This window comes from Rattus norvegicus, chromosome 11 (genome assembly GCF_021556685.1).
Source record: "Rattus norvegicus strain SHRSP/BbbUtx chromosome 11, alternate assembly SHRSP_T2T, whole genome shotgun sequence".
NCBI lineage: Eukaryota > Metazoa > Chordata > Mammalia > Rodentia > Muridae > Rattus > Rattus norvegicus.
Genome location: NC_141544.1, coordinates 38,283,726 through 38,303,831, shown reverse-complemented (window position 1 = coordinate 38,303,831; position 20,106 = coordinate 38,283,726). Strand labels below are relative to the sequence as shown.

Here is a 20,106-nt window from a genome sequence, read left to right as displayed (position 1 = left end):
CTAGTGTTAGGAAGATGGCTTTTGTTCCCGTTACTAATAGATATATGAAAAGGACTTTTGATACAGGATGAAGTCAAGTTTAAAGATATTCATTGGAGGGAGCATTGGCAGGTAGGCATTTCATTAAATTCACAAGAGATCATTCAGTTAAAAATATAGATAAATTGTAGTTTATCAGGCAATATGATAAAGGAAGAAAACAGTTAACTAAATAATACAAATGTTCATAGATAAAATTTGATAAGGAAACATGTGGCCCAGCTAAAATCCACATTTATAGCAAGGTTTAACTTGAGAGGAGAATGAAAGAAAGGAAGAAAGCAAATGAATACTTGAGGCAAAATGGTGACATGCTCAGGCCAGTACACTCCACATGGTAGGTACACCCTTCTTTAAGTGATCCTGGTTTGATGAAGCAAAATGTTACATTGCTCAGATTTTAAAAAGAAAAAAGTTACAGAAAGAGGCTTAGGGAATAGTGTTGTTGATAAAGTGCTTGTCAGACAAACATGAGTTCTGTGTTCTGTTCACCAGCTAGCATGAAGAGCACCTGTGACCCCAGCAGTCAGAGGAATACACAGGCTTCCCCAGTGAAAGCTGTCTAGATAGACTAGAGGAAATTGGCAAGTTCTGGATTCAATAGGAGATCCTGCCTTTGTTTAAAAAAAAAACCCAACAACAACTACAAAAAGATGGAGAGTGATTGGTGAAGCTACCTGATGACAACCTCTGGCCTCAACATACATGTGAGCACACATGTACACACATGTAAGCATACACACACTCACACCACAAATAATTCAGAGAGACAGAGAGAGAGAGAGAGAGAGAGAGAGAGAGAGAGAGAGAGAGACCCCTGAGCCTCTGTCTTCTAGGGATGAAGATAGATGATGGAGCATCAGGAGTTTCTAGGCATCACAGCTCCACTGATTTGGCTAAAGTCCACTTAAGCCGTTATTTCTCCACTGCAAGATAGTTTATTTTAGACTGTCTAGTAGTAGAATTTGTTGTGGAGGAAAGAGGATTAGGGTTTCATATGTGTACCGATCAAACATATTTCTTCCTTTCTACAACGTTGACTTTGACGGGAATTGCCCAAACATTCAGAGTGAGCTGTTTGGAATTGTTGGGATCAATGAAACAGAAACGAGATTGTAATTCCAGCTGAGAGTCAATACTTTGTAGTTATGCTTCAGTGAATAAAATATTTAAGCATTAGAAACCTAAGCACTCTGTAACTTGAAAAGGGGATGGGTAAGCAGGTACATCTTTTTTTCTTAAATGTCAACTCTAAACCTTAAAATAGACTTTTAATATAAACTATACAATCCTATTTTACCCAGCTATCTTACTAAATCTCATTTATCCAACTATAAACTTATCAAAATTCTCCATTCTTTTTTGTTATTGTTCTTATGTGAGAATAATCCTAGTTTCAATTTAGAGAATTAGGTATTAGTATTCTCTACTCTTAAACATTGTTAGAGGGGCTGGGTGGTTCCTTTTTCTTACTTGCTTTCTTTATTAAGGAACTAAACAGACTTCTCCTGACCTCCTTTCTGATGACCACTATGGAACTCTCTGTATCTCCTTAACTGTGGGGAAAGTGTTGTTCTTAATAAACTTACTCAGTTTGGCTATCAAAGAGATAGCTCTCTCTAGGCAAAACAAAACAATATATATTCTACAAAATTTGTTGTCTTCGTCAACTGTAGCAAGCTACCAATCAGCATGCATTTCTCAGGAGTGTAGGATCTTAAAGTATAGTGTAGTTAAGGTGTTGGCTACTGAGTTCTTAATGAAAGCAACATTTCTGGCTTGTAGATACCCATCTTTTCCATGGTTGCCTTGTTACTGGGCAGGCACAAAAGACCTTGATCTTGCTTCTCTTTTTTTATAAGGACACAAATTTCATACATTGGGCACAGTCTCATGACTTCATCCATCTCTAGTTTCTTCCCACAGGCCCACTTCAAAATATCATCACATTGAGAGTTAGGACTTAAGTATGTGAATTTTAGGGGCATATAAGTATGTGTTCATTGTCTGCCACATGTAGGCCCCTCTGCAGTGATGAAAATTCTATTTCTGCCAGCTCCAGTGTGGTAACTTCATGTGACTCTTGAGAGCTGGAAATGTTTCTAGTGCAACAGAGAATGAATTTCTGATTTCACTAAATATTTCATAGCCACACGTGGTTCGTGGCTACTGAATTGAGCAGTACGCTCTTAGACACTCTCCTATACCAGGAAAAGAAGAGAGAATGCATTGCACAGCCAGCTCTCCCTGCTGTAAGGAAAATGAGCTAAAGGAAGACAGAGGAAGAAGGGTAGATGTGGAGGAATTTTAAACCAGCAACATGGCTGCTCTGGCAAGAAACCATTTCAAAAACCCTTCTATGCCTATATGACTCAGACAGAATGCAAACACACTCTGGATTAAGTATGGTTCAGCTGGAACATAGATACCCCTTTAGTACACATCATGAATCCCTAACAATGAAGGTAAGGTTAGTTTGTAGAAGAAAACAGCCATGTTTGAAAGTGATATCTAATTGAGGGGTAGATAAAGTGATGAAACAGAGAAGGGATTGACAGAATAACTTGGGGATAGGAGATACTAAACTCATAGGATAATAACACAAGAAAGAGAGGCTACTTAAAAGCAGAGAGGAGGGGGAACAGAGACTGTGTGTGTGTGTGTGTGTGTGTGTGTGTGTGTGTGTGTGTGTGTGTGGTGTGTGTGTGTGTGCATTCGTGTATGCGTGTGTGGTGGTTTTACTGAAAATAGATTGCAGAAAGAATACACAGGGGAGAACAGAGCAAGCCAGAGAATGAGGAGAGTCTGATGATTAGAACAGATTGCCAGAGTTAGTATGAGGCCAATCAGAGGAATTCGTTCAGAATCAGAGAGAAACTGTACTGAATCAGTCATCTTCGAAGACTAGGCTAGAAGTTTCCAGGCCTGGGCCTAGGGATAGTTAGACCAGAGAAAGAAGTGCTCTGGGTTCATGCTAAGACATGTATCCATACAGCTTAGGTATGGTTCTCATCGGATCCCTCTATCTGAGGAAATAAAAGTGACATTTACAAGCAGAGACGCTGAGCATGAAAAGAGGAAATAGAATGAGGGTAATAGCAACAACGAATGTGATTGGATGTCCTACAGAGGATGGCATGTTCAGGAAACCTGTGTTCTGCCAAGCTGGCCCTACCTATTTTTACATCTGTTGGTCTTTGAGCCCAGAACACTTTTGATTTCATTGTAGTCTGGGAAAACTTTTTTTTTTTACCTTTTAAGTTCTGCTTAATCTCCAGCTAACTTCAGATATACTGGGAATTAAACTGTCCTCACTATTATCTCCTTACAAAGGGTTTTCATGCTCTATGGCCCTGAGCTGGGTTGAAATCTTCTACGATGAAGGAAGACTCACAGCCCGCACCTGCTTTTTGATGTTCTTGTTTTTAATCACTGTAGCATCATCCTACCACCAAGGCAGAGTGATCTCTCTACATGGAACATTAACTGAAATAGATCAAGGTGAAACTTACTAAGAGAAAGTATATTGCCTTCAGGTTCAGGAGTGACCCCATCCATCTGTGAAATCAATCCTTTTTTTACAAAGATACAACCTTCTCAGGGTGGCTAGGTCTTGTCAATCACTGTAAGCTGAGATTCACTAAAGGAGGAGTCCAGCCCTCTTGACCCATGAGAACAACAGTAATACCCCCACAGGCCACAAGCTAATGTTGGAGTCTCCAAGAAATGTCTGCTGTGCTTATGAGAAAGTCAGCTGGAGTTTCCTACAGCTTCAATAAAAAATAGTCAGTCTAGGTTATCTCAAATCTTAGGACCCTCCTGTCCATTCTAAAAGCGTTTAAACACATGTCTGATTTCCCATAACTCCATTCCTTTAACAAAATAACATTTTTATATGAATTAAATATATCTAGATGAATGACTAAGTTTTCTCCTGCAATTTTCTTTCACTCGCAAACCACCGAGAAGATAATTAAGTTTATTTGACAGGGTACTTGAAAGATTAGAAGTAATACCATATTAAGGCTGTATATAATAACACGAAAAGTGAAAAACAGATTGTAGAAGGAACAGAATTGGACATTCCTAGCATAAGGTTGTTTTTCTTCCACAGTAATTCACTTTATTGAGGGGCCATTCTTGACTAAAAACTTGATTTTAGTGAAGGTTATAATTGGATGGATTATCCTAGTAAATTCTTAATCCTGGATAAACCTTTGTTTCTATTATTTCCTAAGATCCCTTCATTATTTTTTTAGCTTATGCATGATTTTAATATTAAGTCAAAGAAAATGTTTAGGAGCAAATATCACCTCAAATGAATAACAGACTCTAGTGAGCAGGATAAGCAACTTTGAACAGTACCATGCACGATGAAGACAGATACTGTTACCAAGTTAGACAGACAATTAAAAATTGATTTTATTTTTGGAGATCTGTGTAAAACCTATCAAACAAAAATAAAGAACATATCACCTGGTAGACTATTTGAGTTTGATATCTTGCCATCATTGTTTTATAAGATGTAACTTTTAAAAGGATTGTTCAAATGTTTAGTTGCAACAGTGGTAAATATTCTGTAGACACTGGAAATGAAGGTAACTTTTTATAAGCTAGTACTCATTTGTCACCTATTAATAAAGATATTAATATTTATCAAGTGGGAAGGAACATCTCTTTTAATATAGTTTAAAACATCCTCAATATGGCTTGCCCTTCAGTTCAAACTGCCTTTCAAGCTCCCAGACTGTTTGCAGCAATGTAAATTATGCAGTAGAAGAAATTATGCAGGGACTTGAATAGAACTTCTTGGCAGCGTCCATGAACCTAGGATGCAAATCAGGGTAGAGTTTTGTTAAAGACTGAAATTGAGGTTGAATGCCGATGACACTTTACATAGGACTGGTAGTTGTGAAGTGCTTGCTTGCCTCCAATCTTCTCAAGATCTCTGCACTCTGGTGGTTAAAACAAGCAGGTCATTCAAAGCTACACAGTGAGATCCTGCATCATTTAATAGAAAGGCAGAAAAGAAGAAAGAGAAAGGAGGGAGGGAGAGGCACAAACTCAGTCATGCCAACTTCTCCCATCTCTTAGAGCTACTTCATTCCACAGAATTGCAATCGGAAGAAACAAGTGTGAATTGGAGATGATGTAGTCAGAAGGAGGGGTGATATGAGAATAGCTACCTCAGGAGCCCACTTAAATATCTTCCAAAACAAACTTTTGAGGAAAAAATTGGAAACATAAACAGGCCTATATTAGATACTTTTCTGTTGCTATGATAAGACATGAGGAGCAAAGCAATTATTAGAAGGAAAGGTTGATTTGGTGCTTATAGGTCCTGAAGGATTCGAGTCCATCACCACCAAAGCAAAGGGATGTGGCAACAGCCCAGCATGGCAGCTGGAGGAGCAAGCTGAGAAGCTCACATCTTAAACCACAAGCGGGAAGCCAAGAGGAAACAGGGAATGACACCTGACTTATAAAATTTACAGTCCACCTCTAATGGCATACTTTCTCTAGCAAGCCCATACCTCCTAAACTTCCCCAAGCAGAGTCATCAACTGGGGACCAACCACTCAAAATACCCAAGACTATGTGGGACTTTTCATTAAAATCACCACGGGGCCTAAGAAAGTTACATTTTCTTTCTTCATTATTTGGTAGAACCTAGCACTCTTGAACCCACTGATTTTGAATAAATGGGACTACAATAAATACACTTGTGTGTGATTTAAGAAATGAGTCAAAATTATTGGATATTTGCAGTATGCTTCTTGAAGCTTTTGCATGTACACAAGTACTATTTACATCAAATACAGCACTATATAATATTATAGGAGAACATAGTTAAGGAAGAAAGATTATTTCTGAGTTCAGAGATAGGAATGAACACATGACTTTTAGTAAGAGAGAATATAATGTCAGTGATCAACTGAGAAGACCCTAAGGCGAATGAACAAAATGGCAGAAGTCATGGAATTCAGTGTAACTACTTTGTCCAAATGTTGATGGCCAGAGATTTAAAGCAGTTCCCCAAACACTAATATGTTCTTTTATTTATTTATTTGGTTTGCTTTTCATTTATTTTTTTATATTTTTATTTTTGGCATTTATTCTTTGCTTGTTCAAATCAGGTTTCCTTGTCTATCCCAAGTTTGCCCTGAGTTCATGATCTTTCTGCCTAAGCTTATTGGAATCATAGCACATGTGTGGCTCTAATGTTTCTCTTTAAATATTTCCCCGTGTTTTGTGAAACGTATGACAGACAACACATGGCTTGTAACCTTCATGGGTCAGCTATAAAAGAGGTGTAAGCTGTCTAGCAAAGGAAAAGTTAAGAAAACATGGTGAGGAAAGGAGTAACATTACCAGGCATTCCATGTAGGATCTGATCTCACAAGTCTTTATCATCCTTATTCATTTAGTAGCATTTATCAAGGAACTATAATGTTATAGTGGAAACACAATAACAGATTTAGTTTAGGTTCATGTATGCCTGCCTCTACCAGTTCAACCGATTACTTAATCTCTGCTAGTCTGCATTTTTTCACCTGTAGAACAAGTGACTTTAGCTGCCTTATAGAATTACTGCACATATGACAAACATATGAGAAACTGGAATAGTTGTATCATTGGATTTGATAAGTAGTTAGTGCTCAAGTCAGTTTCTCCTTCCTGATCCTTCTATACACTCTCCTTGCTTCTCTCCTCTGTGTTCTTCTTATTCACCTGTAGCTAGGGACAGATTCCTTTCTTCACCAGCTTTTCTAATCTTTAGAAAAGATTTATATATATATATACATATATATATACATATATATATACATATGCAAGAATAATTCAAGGAATCCTTAGCATTCAAATAAGTTTCTGTAGTGGTTTCTCTCTAATTCATGATATGATCTTCTATTTTAGAATCTAGCTGGTCTTCAATGTAGTATCTGCGGGATTCATATCTGGGCTCATGGATTTCCAAACTCATTTGTTTCTCATGGAGTCCAGCTTGTTCAGAATACTTTTAATGCATTACTAATGTGTCTTTTACAATGCCACTGGAATTCCTTGAAATCTTCAACTGGAGGGTGGAATTGTGAGCTCACTAAGGGTTGACTTGAAGTCTAGACTCAGTCACAGCCAATGAAAACTGTACAGGGACTGGATATATAAAAAAAACCCTTAAAAGTGCATAGATGACCAAGTTCAGTCTTAAAACTTAAGACTGTATGATCTATTAGTAGATAGGAGTTGAGTGCATGACTAAAGGCTGTGCAAGGCGGGAGATAGAAAGTGTGTCAGAGAAGTTCAAAGTACCATGTGAACTCCTTGGAGCAGAAAACTCACTTTAGCTTGACACACTTCTGAACTGCCACAATAAAAGTGACATCTGAGGCTGGTTGTCAGTGTTAACTATCAGGAGGTGAAGAACAGAGTAGCATGTGTACAGACAGGACTGATAAAGTGGTACCAAGGGAAGAATAAGCAGTGAGTGGAGATGTTAATAAAGAGATTCTCAACTGGTCCAGATTCTAGAAAACCAAGAATGCTTGAGTGACAAAAACCATCACTTAGGCTAACAGATGTTTGATGGGAGGACTGTGGTATATAGCCACACACTGCCAACTTCAGGGGCGTTAATTATACACACCGGAGCTTGACAGCTCTGTGTGTTTTATGTGGCCAAATAGCAGACCATTTAAGCAGTGGAGTTTGTATACTCTAGGGTGCAATTATTCAGCCCTGCCCTTGTCACTCCAAAGAAGTCATAATCAATTCATGAGTAAAGGGTGAAATTCATTCCCAAAATTTATCTAGGGACACCAAAATATAATTTGACAAAATATTATTGTGAATTGAATTACCATGACGACTTAACAGTGTGAAGAAAATTATCTTGATAGCTAGTTGGACACTCAAAAACAGGCAGCTGGTTAAAATTCTGGTCCTTGGGCTGTAGTTTTGTGAGTTCTGATACAGGCTCAATGTAAATGGTACAACTGGAATTAGACGAGGAGCAGAAAGGGTGAGAAAGGAAAGAAGTTCATCTGTGCTATTAGTGAAACAGAACATGGATGAGGCACATGGTGTGTGTGTGTGTGTGTGTGTGTGTTTGTGTGTGTGTGTGTGTGTGTGTTGCATATGAGGTATACGTTTATGGCATGTTGTGTGCATGGTGTGTATATAGAGGGTGTGTGTATGATGTGTGTCTGTGGAAAGCATGTGTGGTTATGGGGCATGTATTTTTGGGATGGTGTGTGTATATAGTATGAGTAGTGTGTATGCATGGTGTGTGTGGTGTATATTATGTGAGTATATATGGTATATATGGTATGTGGTGTGGTATGCTGAGGTGGGGGGAGGTCTGGGCTTTCTATTTTCACAGAGCTACTTTCATAATCTTTTTATTCCAAACACTCTTTACAATGTGGCCTCAGCTTAGCACTGTAGCCATCTGGCTGAGTATTTTTTTTTTATTGTAGAAGATGGTAGAAGCATTCTAAAGAGAATAAAAGAAAAGCAATTTTTTTCTCAAGGTTACAATCCTTTGCATGGGGTGGGGGAGCTCATATCCTTGAGTGAAGACAGTAGTATATGCTTTCAGTAAGTTAAAACAAAGAAGCAGCCACTTTGTAAAACAACCCATTGTATCACAGTCTATCTATATACAGTGCTCTGTGGAACACAACTGCACTGAGCTCTGTTACTTTAAGGCCAGCACTTGGCATGTTTCAAAGCACTGGTGCAGTGAACCTGTAAAAGGCCTTATCTCTTTATCTATGTGCCATCTGGCTTCTAGAGGCTTCTGAGGGTATCTATTGATATGGCCTGGCTGAGTCCATCTTCCTTGAACAACACAGCTGAGCTACATAGACCAACAAGAAAATAGAAAATTTCTTGACATGATTCTCATCTGTGTTCAGTGTGTTGGTTAGCCTAATACTGCAAGTTTAAGATCTCTAATAGTTTGTGCTCCCTCTCTGTGGCCCTTGAGTGACTTTGAAGGCATCCCTACTGGTTAGTGTGTACAATATAGCCACTTTCAGCAAGGGACAGCTTTTAGTCCAGTGACAGAGGGAGTTTCCACAAAGCAGACAGTCAGTGCACTATATAAAATACTTGCTGCTGAATGCAGATGCACACAGACAGGATGCACTTTCTTCTACATAAGAATCGGCCTGCCACAGTGAACAGAGGGAGTGCTCATAGAGGCCACTTGGTCACTCTGTAACTAATTGGAACAGATAACATAAATACACATATTTCTGTATCCTTAATTGAATATACCCAAGAGATTTCTTTTGTGCTCTTTATAATATCTTTCCAAATATAGAAACCTGAAAAATTGGATATCATTACTGCTGTTATGAATATTAACCTTTTATCATCAGCAGCCACCTTGAGGAGACTGAAAAAAAAGGCTTAAATTCATTTACTTTGAAATTGGGCAAGAAATGTATCTATTAATCATCCAAATATAGATTTTTTTATAGAAAAAGTAATGCCATTAAGAAGATGTTGATCTATTTTTCAATACAACCTAGTCAGACTTTTCAAATACCTGGTATTTGGTCATCATCACACTTTGTGCTAGAACAGACATGAATTATGAGCAGTTGATTATATGATACCAGCCTGCCTAGGATAGGGAATCCCTAGAGCAGAGCTCTCACAGACTTCCAGTATCGAGTGCACTGAGGGTCAGAAGCAATGCAGGGAAGAGTCCTCTCCTGGTCTATAAACTTAGGTCTTTACATTATTTATCCTTCTTCATGCTCCATAAATATAAAACCATCTAATGTCATTTCATAAACAGGTACTTCTGTCAGTGCTGAAGGAATCGTCAGATCTGGAAACAGTAACATTCCATAGAGTCCTAATAAAATCAAAATTGTTCATATACTACCATTTGAGTGTCAACCTACGTTTGGAAACTCTGTTTAGAAGCATGCACAGAGGGTCCACATATGCATGCCTGTATAAGTACACACATGCATTTGGAGGTCCAGGGTCTATAATGAATATTCTTCCTCTATTACCCTCTACCTTGAGTTTTCTGAGGCAAAGCCCCTCATTAAGCCTAAATTTCATATACTTGGCTTCTCTGGTTGGCCAATGAGCTTCAGGAATATGCCTATTTCTGCCTTCCCCACAGCTGGGGTTACCTGCTCATGTTGCTGTGCAAAGCTTTATTAACATTGACTCTAGGGATTGGGATTCAGTTCCTTGTGCTTGGACAGCAAGCATTTGAGTAGCAGCCCTCTCCTGACCCTTTGTTTATAAACTTCAGTATTTGTCCTTTGCAGCCCCTCGGGTGTAAATAGGGCATATGTCATTTCTCTTGTTTTTGTTGGTGTTGGTGTTGGTGGTAGTGTTTGTTGGTTGGTTGGTTGGTTGGTTGGTTGGTTGGTTGGTTGGTTGGTTGGTTGTTTTCCCATATAATGGACTTAACCAGGTCTTATGCCCAGCCCTGGTGCGTCCTCCTCCTCAGCTCTCAGCATCATGCCACTCTGCAACTTAAAAACACCAGCAGCCCAATGCGGATCTGAGCTATGATATATGGATGCCATTGTTTCAACCATGTTAAAGTGCCTATTATCAAAAAAAAATTAAACAAGCAAATGCTGATAAGGCTATGAGGAAGGGAGGTTCTCAAACAGGATTTTTGGCCATGTAAACTAGTGAAGCAATTATAGAAGACAATATGGAAGTTTCCCCCAAAAGTCTGAAAAACATGATTTGGAAATGATTCAGAAATGTCCTAGAAAGTCGCCATCTAGAGGTAATAATATAAGTGTATAATTCACAGTTGACAACATATGGAATCAACCTAGGCTTTTATGAATAGAAGAATGGGTAAAAAAAAATGATGTATACACAACCATGAATATTACTCTGTCAGGAAAAAGAATAAATTTCTGTCATTTGCAGCAACATGGATGAAATCAGAAGGCATATTAACTAAAATCATCCAGGCACAAAATAGAAAAGGGCTTATTTATAAGGCGTAGAGGTTTATAAGTTCATCTCTAAGATGCAGAAAGTAGGCCATTAATTATCAGAGCCTAGAAAGGGTGTCAGGGAAGGGAGAGAGAGTGTGGTTGGATACGGGGGTATAATGTTGAAGAAGAAAGGAACTTTTATTATTATGCAGCATAGTAGGCCAACAATGGTTGACTCAAGTACATTGTGCACTTTCAAACAGCTTGTAAAGTGGACACAGAGAAGTAATAAATGTGCAAGGAGATGGCCAAGCCAATCATCTTGATCTGACTATGTGTTTGATTATACATATGTGTTAAGGTCAGGGAGGTAGGAGGAAGGAGGCCCATCACAGAAGGACTGTTGAGTAACTATGAGAACTTCAGCCCATTTTTTGAATAGAATTATAATCCAATTAAAAATAAAGTGCAATGTAGTAACTTAATTGAATTTAGATCTGCCCACAGCACACTTTTATTAGAAAATTTTTCATGCAATATATTTTGATCATGTTTTCCCCTCTCCCAAGCACTCGCAGATCCTCCTCTCCTCCCTACTCACTCAATTTTATCTTCATTTTCCTTCTCTCTTTAAAAACAAACAAACAAGCAAAATAAGAAGCAAACATGCAAAAAATGTACAAAACAAAAACAACAGTTTTAAAAACAGTACGTATGATACTGAACAGTGACTTGCATTACTTACTATGGCAAGGCAATGTTATCACCCATCCTGTGACACTTGACCCAGAAGTAATTCTAACTGAACCAACGCTATTGGTTAGTTCATCCAGTGAAAATAACCAGATTTCTAAGTCCCCTGTACCCTCAGTTGCAGTTCCCTTGTTTGAAATATTTATCAAATAGTTGCCAAGGAGATCTTTGCAAGAATACTTACCTATATTTCAGAAACTAAAAAGATCATCAGAAAACATAATCTTACATCAGGCAAGGCGTGTCCCGGGTCATGACAGAGGTGTATTGACCTCACAGTTTACTTGAATATTCCTAAATGAATACTCTAAGAACTCTGGAATTTGTGACTATTGCACTGCTCTTCTCAGTGCAGAAAATTCCCTAGACTTTCCTAGCCAGGAGCCTCAGACATTACTAAAAGTACTTTTCTCCACCATGTCTCTCCAATCTCCTTTCCTAAAACCTAACACATCCTCAGACTTAGTTCTTATTTGGTGACATGTGAACTGTAGAAATGCCCCTTGTGAGCTTCCCTGGCCTCCTCATCTTATTGCATACTGTTGAAGACAGCGTCTTCCAAAATCACAATGGCTTATGTCTTTCTTACGCAATCCCCTTGTTAGGCTGAAAGATTCCCTCCTGATCAGATTCCTGACTGCATGATTAGCTGCCTCTGTTGCCATCCCTAGACTGCACAGGCTCTTGCCGCTTTATAATTTTGTTTATTTCCCAAATGTTATAAGCTACTTTACATACCTTTGACTTTACAAAAATTCTGCCTCCAGTGGAGGATTTCCACACTGTGTCTTGCTGACAATGTCCTACTACTTTCAGCTTCTATTTTTATGTCAAAGGCTTGTGAAGCTTCCCCTGGCCTCACCTTCAGGATGCTCCACATCAGAGGTGACTTTGAACTTGCTTGCATCAGTACCACAAGACAACTCTTGAATCTCAAACAGCTGAAGCAGAGGGAAATAGTAGGTACTCAATCACTGTTGAACCCTAAAGGCAGAACTGCCCTGTTAATGGGTGCTGACCTGTCTGAGAGAAAGTGATAGGTGCATCTCAGTACACAAACAATGATGCTCAAGAGACAGCAAAGAGTATTGTGTTCTCATATACTGCCTCAAGGAGTATGGGCATTTATTTCAGTAGTTTATTGGATAACTTAGAGGCTGTATAGAATTTTAATATCAAACTAGGTCTTTCATAAAGTCGGGTTTTGTTGATGTCCTTTGTTGTTTACTTGTTTGGCATTTTCATGCCCACGCATAATTTGTCTTTGAAATTCTCACTGGCTTGCCATGAAATTTCTCTATGGCAAACCTCATTTGATTCTTTGACTATAAAGGAGACACTAGTTGGAAAAAAAAGTCAGCGCATAAATTATGAAATTTGTGTAAGGAATGCTATCCCAGAAGCAATGATAGAGCAATGAGCCTAAAGATGCTCAACGTCAATGATGCAGCATTGTTTGGTATTTATATTTAGTCCTGTGTTTTCTATGACAGCAGAACATATGTTCTGAGATGGGACATTGCTGGGTTTTGCCTCATCAACTTGAAGCCTCTCTTCAGTCAGCATAAGGTTGGCTTCTGTAGAAGCATGCTTTTATAGTGGTGCATGAGTCATCTGTTTTCACATGCTTGGTACTATAAGGAACTGAGACATATGCCTCCTGTGTCAAGATTGAGTGTGAATGTGAAGGATGAAAATAAAGAGAATCCTCGAGCATACTCGAGTGGAGATTGCTGCAATCTTGTGGGCTGATCGTTTTCAGAGCCACCATGACTTTCTCCGAACTGCAGTTTTAGAGTATTCTTTCTCCCTTCATGCAGTGCACAGAAGTAATTCTTAGCCCTGGGCATACTATTCTGTGATGAGCTCTATTTCTCTGTGGTCAGCTGCAAACTTTGATTTGCTTTTATTAACAAGAAAAGCTGTATTTATTTACCAAACAAATGTGAGCAAATGGGGCCAGGATCATTTACCAAGTGATCCATCCACCCACGTTGAGTATGAATCCAACAGCAGTCCATGCAACTTTTTAATTAAGACTTTTTTTTTCCAGAATGAAAAAAAGAATCACAACATGAGTATATGGGTCAGATCTCCAGGGTAATACCTTGATATGGATGCTAGAGCTCATTGGTTGATGAGTTTGTATCCAAACTAGAACCAGACCTTCATTAGGAAGGCTGGGTTTGAGGATGTAGCTGTCCCTACAGATTGCATTTATGTCTTTGCAGAATCTATTTTTCTCAGAATCCTTACTAAGTAAGCCTTTGTTTGTTTAGACTGCATAATATGGTTAAAAATTATATTCTTATGATTTGCAAATCAAAACACCTGTGGTGACACCAAACCTTAGAGATTAATAGTTTAGAGAAAGTCCCTATTTGTCAAAAATATCATCACATAGGAAAACTAGAAAAAGGATGACTTCAACAAAGAACCAAGGTGATCTAGGACAGAGTAAATAAAGTGAAATTAATAGATGAGGACTAAAAGTTAACCAGCAACGGAAATAGAAGCTTCAGATAATAGAAGCTTTATGCAAATGCATAAAGGTCCTTTTATAGTGAACAATATGTAAACTCTGAAGCAATCAGCCGAAATGTCCCCTTTGGGAAGAGCTTCAGTGAACCCAAGGGTTATGATAATGGTTCCAAATGCACAAACCAAAATCCATGAACTTCATCGAACAGCAGATTTAAATATTTAGGTACTATCAAGAGCAATAAGAGAACGATAGCAATTAATGTTAAAATATCAAGACAATAGCAGCTTGATCAAGTTAATAAACAGTATAGGGACCATTTAGAAGGGGGAGAACCTTGATTTCATCCCACTACAAGAATAAAGAGTTTCTTAATGTGGTATCACGTCATTCCTCCTTACGGCCTACAAAATAGGGTTAGAGACATTGTTAAATAATAATAATAATAATAATAATAATAATAATAATATTGCTATTTATTAACTTACATTCTGCAGGAAGGAAGTCCTCCTTAGATGGTGTTAGGTAGGCAGTAACTTCCTTTCGCCTTAGCGGAAGTTCTTTAGTTACTAGGCCCCATGGCTGCCTGAAGAAACTGTCTGAGAAGCTCATGATCCTAGCAGCTTAATTAACTAAAAGATAATGCTAATGATCACAGCTAATGTATATCAAGCACTTAGGATGCTTCCGGCATGCTGCTCGCACATATACCCTCATTTAATTCTCGTAATATCCTCATAAGTGACGAATGTTGAGGCTGCGCCTTTTTCTTACATTCAAAGAAAGCACTGGGGAGGTTGGTGAGGCTGCACAGCCAGCTCCTGGCTCCACTGTGACCCGGTGCAGAACGGAGGTCATCAAAGCTTCATCTTTAGCTCCCTGGGAAGCCCCATCTCCCAGCATCTCTGAAATCTTACACGGAAGCTTATCTTCATTTGCACTGTGGGGTTATCACTGATTTTTTTTAACATGGGAGTAGAATGTTTGCAGTAAATATTAGTTTTGGATATTTCACTGTACTTGGACAACCATGAACACAATATGAAAGCCTACATTGTATAGAATCAAAATAAATACAGCAAACTATTAAATAAATACCTACACTAATAAAACTCAGAAAAGAGGGGCTTGTTTTCTCTGTGATTTCATTACTGAGCTGTGTTGTAATTCAGATAAAGTTTCTAGGTTACAAGATAATTTTCGGTTTCTCACAACACTGTGGGTTATCTGGACATGTGTGTGACCAGGATTCTTGGAATGTACTCCAATAGAAGATTCTAGGAAGCTATGTAGATAAGCAATTCTTACAATTACATTTAGTGTCCTTTATCACTCTCCCTGCCCATCGCTCCTCTTGTTCCATTTCACGAAATTGTCTGTTTTAAAATTCCTTTGTGCTGAAGAGAACGACAGTGGGCAAATGCCAGAACCACAGAAATTAGAGACCTACAGAGTCATTTGAAAAGTCAGAATAAATAAGAAACAACGAACAGGATGGTTCTCCCATAAGATGAAGATTTAAGTGTTCTCTGTCTCTCTGTCTCTCTGTCTCTCTGTCTCTCTGTCTCTCTCTCTCTCTCTCTCTCTCTCTCTCTCTCTCTCTCCCTTCCTCTCAGATGCAATGAAGACTCTTAAAAGTTCTTTCCCCCTTATATAGTTTCTACTTTAGTTATTATGCACCTGAATGACTAATATCCAAACAAATGTTTCAAATGTTTTATCATTTCTTTTAAAATACTGCATGTGCTCAGGAACAAACCAGTAGTTTCTGTGTAACTCCTTGTTGAAACGAGCATTAGGTGGTCCTCAGCACAGGTCTCCTGGCAGCAGAGTTTCCAGGCAGATCACGCTGAGGAGAAAAGTGAGCAGAAATAAGATGAGAGAGGACTAATTTGACTAAGGAAGAAAAAGAGGTATGTGTGTGTGTGTGTGTGTGTGTGTGTGTGTGTGTGTGTGTGTGTGTGTGCCTGTTTGTATGTGTGAGCATGACTTAGAGAAAAGAATTAAAAGGAAAGATTTTGATTTTTTTTTTCATATTTTTTTTATTAACTTGAGTATTTCTTATATACATTTCGAGTGTTATTCCCTTTCCCGGTTTCCGGGCAAACATCCCCCTCCCCCCTCCCCTTCCTTATGGGTGTTCCCCTCCCAACCCTCCCCCCATTGCCGCCCTCCCCCCATAGACTAGTTCACTGGGGGTTCAGTCTTAGCAGGACCCAGGGCTTCCCCTTCCACTGGTGCTCTTACTAGGATATTCATTGCTACCTATGGGGTCAGAGTCCAGGGTCAGTCCATGTATAGTCTTTAGGTAGTGGCTTAGTCCCTGGAAGCTCTGGTTGCTTGGCATTGTTGTACTTTTGGGGTCTCGAGCCCCTTCAAGCTCTTCCAGTTCTTTCTCTGATTCCTTCAATAGGGGACCTATTCTCAGTTCAGTGGTTTGCTGCTGGCATTCGCCTCTGAATTTGCTGTATTCTGGCTGTGTCTCTCAGGAGCGATCTACATCCGGCTCCTGCCGGTCTGCACTTCTTTGCTTCATCCATCTTGTCTAATTGGGTGGCTGTATATGTATGGGCCACATGTGGGGCAGGCTCTGAATGGGTGTTCCTTCAGTCTCTGTTTTAATCTTTGCCTCTCCCTTCCCTGCCAAGGGTATTCTTTTTCCTCATTTATAGAAGGAGTGAAGCATTCACATTTTGATCATCCGTCTTGAGTTTCGTTTGTTCTAGGGATCTAGGGTAATTCAAGCATTTGGGCTAATAGCCACTTATCAATGAGTGCATACCATGTATGTCTTTCTGTGATTGGGTTAGCTCACTCAGGATAATATTTTCCAGTTCCAACCATTTGCCTACGAATTTCATAAACTCGTTGTTTTTGATAGCTGAGTAATATTCCATTGTGTAGATGTACCACATTTTCTGTATCCATTCCTCTGTTGAAGGGCATCTGGGTTCTTTCCAGCTTCTGGCTATTATAAATAAGGCTGCGATGAACATAGTGGAGCACGTGTCTCTTTTATATGTTGAGGCATCTTTTGGGTATATGCCCAAGAGAGGTATAGCTGGATCCTCAGGCAGTTCAATGTCCAATTTTCTGAGGAACCTCCAGACTGATTTCCAGAATGGTTTTACCAGTCTGCAATCCCACCAACAATGGAGGAGTGTTCCTCTTTCTCCACATCCTCGCCAGCATCTGCTGTCACCTGAGTTTTTGATCTTAGCCATTCTCACTGGTGTGAGGTGAAATCTCAGGGTTGTTTTGATTTGCATTTCCCTTATGACTAAAGATGTTGAACATTTCTTTAGGTGTTTCTCAGCCATTCGGCATTCCTCAGCTGTGAATTCTTTGTTTAGCTCTGAACCCCATTTTTTAATAGGGTTATTTGTTTCCCTGCGGTCTAACTTCTTGAGTTCTTTGTATATTTTGGATATAAGGCCTCTATCTGTTGTAGGATTGGTAAAGATCTTTTCCCAATCTGTTGGTTGCCGTTTTGTCCTAACCACAGTGTCCTTTGCCTTACAGAAGCTTTGCAGTTTTATGAGATCCCATTTGTCGATTCTTGATCTTAGAGCATAAGCCATTGGTGTTTTGTTCAGGAAATTTTTTCCAGTGCCCATGTGTTCCAGATGCTTCCCTAGTTTTTCTTCTATTAGTTTGAGTGTGTCTGGTTTGATGTGGAGGTCCTTGATCCACTTGGACTTAAGCTTTGTACAGGGTGATAAGCATGGATCGATCTGCATTCTTCTACATGTTGACCTCCAGTTGAACCAGCACCATTTGCTGAAAATGCTATCTTTTTTCCATTGGATGGTTTTGGCTCCTTTGTCAAAAATCAAGTGACCATAGGTGTGTGGGTTCATTTCTGGGTCTTCAATTCTATTCCATTGGTCTATCTGTCTGTCTCTGTACCAATACCATGCAGTTTTTATCACTATTGCTCTGTAATACTGCTTGAGTTCAGGGATAGTGATTCCCCCTGAAGTCCTTTTATTGTTGAGGATAGCTTTAGCTATCCTGGGTTTTTTGTTATTCCAGATGAATTTGCAAATTGTTCTGTCTAACTCTTTGAAGAATTGGATTGGTATTTTGATGGGGATTGCATTGAATCTGTAGATTGCTCTTGGTAAAACGGCCATTTTTACTATATTAATCCTGCCAATCCATGAGCATGGGAGATCTTTCCATCTTCTGAGGTCTTCTTCAATTTCTTTCCTCAGTGTCTTGAAGTTCTTATTGTACAGATCTTTTACTTGCTTGGTTAAAGTCACACCGAGGTACTTTATATTATTTGGGTCTATTATGAAGGGTGTCGTTTCCCTAATTTCTTTCTCGGCTTGTTTCTCTTTTGTATAGAGGAAGGCAACTGATTTATTTGAGTTAATTTTATGCCCAGCCACTTTGCTGAAGTTGTTTATCAGCTTTAGTAGTTCTCTGGTGGAACTTTTGGGATCACTTAAATATACTATCATGTCATCTGCAAATAGTGATATTTTGACCTCTTCTTTTCCGATCTGTATCACTCTGATCTCCTTTTGTTGTCTGATTGCTCTGGCTAGAACTTCAAGAACTATATTGAATAAGTAGGGAGAGAGTGGGCAGCCTTGTCTAGTCCCTGAGTTTAGTGGGATTGCTTCAAGTTTCTCTCCATTTAGTTTAATGTTAGCAACTGGTTTGCTGAATATGGCTTTTACTATGTTTAGGTATGGGCCTTGAATTCCTATTCTTTCCAGGACTTTTATCATGAAGGGGTGTTGAATTTTGTCAAATGCTTTCTCAGCATCTAATGAAATGATCATGTGGTTCTGTTCTTTCAGTTTGTTTATATAATGGATCACGTTGATGGTTTTCCGTATATTAAACCATCCCTGCATGCCTGGGATGAAGCCTACTTGATCATGGTGGATGATTGTTTTGATGTGCTCTTGAATTCGGTTTGCCAGAATTTTATTGAGTATTTTTGCGTCGATATTCATAAGGGAAATTGGTCTGAAGTTCTCTTTCTTTGTTGTGTCTTTGTGTGGTTTAGGTATAAGAGTAATTGTGGCTTCGTAGAAGGAATTCGGTAGGGCTCCATCTGTTTCAATTTTGTGGAATAGTTTGGATAATATTGGTATGAGGTCTTCTATGAAGGTTTGATAGAATTCTGCACTAAACCCGTCTGGACCTGGACTCTTTTTGGTTGGGAGACCTTTAATGACTGCTTCTATTTCCTTAGGAGTTATGGGGTTGTTTAACTGGTTTATCTGTTCCTGATTGAACTTCGATACCTGGTATCTGTCTAGGAAATTGTCCATTTCCTGAAGATTTTCAAATTTTGTTGAATATAGGTTTTTATAGTAAGATCTGATGATTTTTTGAATTTCCTCTGAATCTGTAGTTATGTCTCCCTTTTCCTTTCTGATTTTGTTAATTTGGACGCACTCTCTGTGTCCTCTCGTTAGTCTGGCTAAGGGTTTATCTATCTTGTTGATTTTCTCAAAGAACCAACTTTTGGTTCTGTTGATTCTTTCTATGGTCCTTTTTGTTTCTACTTGGTTGATTTCAGCTCTGAGTTTGATTATTTCCTGCCTTCTACTCCTCCTGAGTGTATTTGCTTCTTTTTGTTCTAGAGCTTTTAGGTGTGCTGTCAAGCTGCTGACATATGCTCTTTCCTGTTTCTTTCTGCAGGCACTCAGCGCTATGAGTTTTCCTCTTAGCACAGCTTTCATTGTGTCCCATAAGTTTGAGTATGTTGTATCTTCATTTTCATTAAATTCTAAAAAGTTTTTAATTTCTTTCTTTATTTCTTCCTTGACCAGGTTATCGTTGAGTAGAGCATTGTTCAATTTCCACGTATATGTGGGCATTCTTCCCTTATTGTTATTGAAGACCAGTTTTAGGCCGTGGTGGTCC

The 20,106-nt window shown here is 38.9% G+C and overlaps 1 protein-coding gene and 1 long non-coding RNA gene across 5 annotated transcripts in view; one reads left to right on the top strand and one right to left on the bottom strand.

Moving 5' to 3' along the window:
* LOC148002488 (uncharacterized) overlaps positions 1-15,046 on the bottom strand; it is a 144,058-nt gene extending 129,012 nt beyond the window's left edge. The window contains exons 1-3 of one of the 2 annotated variants that reach the window (XR_015633223.1): positions 14,703-15,046; positions 12,595-12,755; positions 4,003-4,866 (exon numbers count right to left, since the gene is read on the bottom strand). This is a non-coding gene — a long non-coding RNA (uncharacterized LOC148002488). Of the gene's footprint in view, positions 1-4,002; positions 4,867-12,594; positions 12,756-14,702 lie in introns of those variants that run through there. The other variant, XR_015633222.1, reaches the window with a different exon arrangement.
* Cyyr1 (cysteine and tyrosine rich 1) overlaps positions 1-20,106 on the top strand; it is a 106,518-nt gene that overhangs the window by 48,050 nt on the left and 38,362 nt on the right.